The sequence below is a fragment of the Rhagoletis pomonella genome, unplaced genomic scaffold, assembly GCF_013731165.1.
Source record: "Rhagoletis pomonella isolate Grant_MI unplaced genomic scaffold, Rhpom_1.0 Rhpom_scaffold_00001, whole genome shotgun sequence".
In the NCBI taxonomy this organism is placed as follows: Eukaryota; Metazoa; Arthropoda; class Insecta; order Diptera; family Tephritidae; genus Rhagoletis; species Rhagoletis pomonella.
The window spans coordinates 27,334,826-27,338,258 of NW_023458555.1; the positions used below are offsets into that span (position 1 = coordinate 27,334,826).

Here is a 3,433-nt window from a genome sequence, read left to right on the forward strand (position 1 = left end):
CTACCTTGCCCTAAAGTTTGGCACGTTACTTCTGGGACACCCTGTATGTACATATGTACATATGTACGTGTAGTAACGCTGGCAGTGTAGGAACTGGCAGTAAAACTCTGTTTAATTGCCAACAAAAATGCACATTTAGTGCAATTCGTGGTTATGGTTTTGCAGCTTGCAGCTATTCAACGCATTTGTAACACAATTCAGGGATAACTTAACTAGCTTCCCTTGGTATTAAAAAGTTTTTAGTTTTCAACGCTATTTGAAACTTTTGAATAGCTAGCAAGAGACGATACACAATTTTAAAGCAGAGACAAAAAATTGTCTTACTAAGTTTAATCAAAAATTCGTACTCTTACCGAAGTTTGTAAAACCTTAACAACTGCTACCTTCATTTTGAAGGCGCACAAGCCTCGGGTATTTTCTCATAAAAAAAAATTGAGAAAGTCTTGAATCACACACATGCGAGAGTTATAAAGGTCGGACTGTGAACAGCAACCCATTTTTTCATCAAATTAGGGAATCTACTGAGAATGCCATTCATAGTCCCAATACAAAAACTAAAAAGGCTCTGGAGTATGAAGATAAAGCTTTTAGTGCCCTTATGGACATTTCAGGAGCTTTTAACAATATGTCTTGGCGCTTACATATATGTTAGTGTTTGGCCGAGGTTCTCCTCCGATTCGTGGCGTGCGCCTTAATATTGCCACACAAAGGGGGAGGGACCTCCCACCTAGGATATGGATTTAATGAAAAGCTTTTTTTAAGGCAAAAAGCTGCTCTCGCTAGGGATCGAACTGAGGTCGCACGGTGTGGTAGTACGCACCACTAACCACTCAGCTACAGCGACTGCATTGCTGTGTATGAATTAAACTCGCTAAAACTGTTATCGTAACATTTGTTTGGTTGCTTGATTTAAGTGGCTTGCCACCCTGCGGACAGACAAGGAGTAAGTTTTGCCATTCTGATTCCACTACTCGTGCAACCTACAACCATTTGGCGGCTTTAATGAATCTCAGCACCTGATGCGGGGAGAGACAGCTGCACCTATGAAATATTCTGCTGGAAACCCACACAGAAAGTGTTCCATTGTCTCTTTTGAACCGGGTACTCGAAGCTGCTATCAGAATCTATAGATGGGTAAGGCAATCCTTTCGGCATTTACCCCAACGAGCCAGTGCCCTCTGAAGACTTTCGAGGTATTTTCTTTGCTCATTCACAAAATTACCTGATTTTAAGTGGGTCATAGGACAGACGGAACTGCCGAGTAATAGTCGAGTCTAGTCTTCGAGTGATAAGTTTCGGCAAGTCATCCTTTTAACTCCCTGAGCCGCTCATCGCTGGTTCGTCCGCTGTAGAGTTTCTGTAAATGTTTCATCCTGGAAAACGTTTACATGATCTGATAGGTGGAATGATGCTTTTTCTTATATTGCACAATGAGGGATTGAACAATGCCCTGACAGTTTTTTCATCCAGAGCCCCAAAGCACGCAGTCTGATGTAGTTTTTTAACTATATAATACATAGTAAGGGTTGGTCACGAAATTAGCGCCCCATAAGAGAGCATTTATAGTGACATTTACTAAGAGGAAAAGTTATCTGTGACTGATCTCAACCTCAGTCGAACAAAAAGATGTATTTCTATTGGGAAAAAATTCTTGAACGCACATCTATTTTCGCTTGTTCTGGGAACCAAAATTTTATTTTGATAGAGTGACGACTCACTAAACTTTAATCATATTAAAAGCTGAAATAAGTCGTGCAGTGCGATTAGCTCGATGAAGAAATGAAATGTATTTCTTCTGCCACCATGAGCTATGTAAATGTCCTTCAATAGATATTTTCCGCGCTCTTTCTCCAGCACTTCCAATGCGTCTTCAAACAAAAAGTTTCATTCGCAAATCACAGCGAACTCAAAACCTAAAACAAAAGTCCCTGATTTAGACTTAATTCAGCAATTCAGCGCAATTAAAATTCTATTCAGCGCTATTCAGCAACTACTTTTTCGCGCGAGAATCTGCGGTATCATTGCCAGCACATTTTGATCAACAACCATATCATCGCACAGCAGCCGCAATTTAACGACACCCGCGCCATAAAGGGACCACTAAATGAGAACAAACTTCTGTGTAATGAGTGCCAAACTACTGCATGTATGTATTCCTATCTATAGGAGTTAGGTTGCACTCATCTGCATCAGAAAAAAAAAGAAAAAACAACAAAACTTTTGACTACCACGCGCTACAAAGCAAACTCGACGAAAGTTCAGCGTCACACAAGCTGTACACGGTTAAAAATTTCGGTTTGAATTTTAAACTTTTTGGACTACATATATGACCAAACTAAATTCAGTTTCAAATACAAACCCTCCAAGTTTAAAAAAAAGAGAGCACATATGTTGGGTTAAGAATTTAAACAATTCGGTTTAAATTTTAAACCCAAACATTTTCATAATTAAGAATAAAAAAAAAAACAATCTTAAATTTCATGCTCGGTCTGGTTGGGATTGAACCCGGACAGCCTTGGTAGCAACCAATTGTATCAAGCATCTTTGCACACTCAGCTACAGCCACTCATGTAAATGTGCTTTCATGTGTTGAGTTTGAATCAACACCACATTTCGCTGTGCAAACATATTAGGGGTATTCTCGAAGTCTTGCACGATGCACGGATTGCACGAAATGCAAAAATACTATTCCAAATTTCGAAGAGTACGAGAACACCCCATTGCAAAGAGGTAGCATGCATGGGGAGCAAGCAGCGAAATTATGTATCAAATACAATAACAAGAGACAGCAAAAAAAAATTAAGTGAGCGAGATGAGAGGAATGAGAGAAATATGTAGCAATTCCAACAACAAAACAACTAGCACAGGGTCGCTATTATCTTGCTATGCTATTTTGCAAAATATATACATGGGTTTCGACGTTGCATATTTTGCAGCGATAGGAAATGTTGTTTCCCATGAATTTTCTTGTTGTGTGTTTGCAATTTATGCAATCCGTGCAATCCGTGCTACGTGCAATGGCTTTGCAAGATTTGGAGAATACCCCTATTCTATTTCGGTTTAGATTTTAAACCAAATTTTCTATATATGAAACCTAGAAACTAGAATTAAAACATTTTGGTTTGATTTTTAAACCACGAACTTTTTGGGCTAAAATTTAAACCAGAATATATTAAAAATTGCGTAAAACTATTGAATGGTTTAAAAAGTAGACTATTAAAGTTTAAAAAAGGCAGTAGTCCCAGCGCGGTTTAAAAATTAAACCCAAATTTTTGACCGTGTAGAAATGTTACGTCCGATTCTTTAGCTTTAAAACGGCGTTTGGATGAAGTCTCTACGATGAACTCTAGATATAATGATTTGAAGAAGTAGATAAATGGTCAGAATCACCAAAAAATTCGAAATTTGACAGATCATATCTCCGAAAAAAAAA

General features: G+C 38.4%; 1 protein-coding gene across 1 annotated transcript in view; it reads right to left on the minus strand.

Moving 5' to 3' along the window:
* LOC118742822 overlaps positions 1-3,433 on the minus strand; it is a 46,343-nt gene that overhangs the window by 8,091 nt on the left and 34,819 nt on the right. The window lies entirely within an intron of this gene.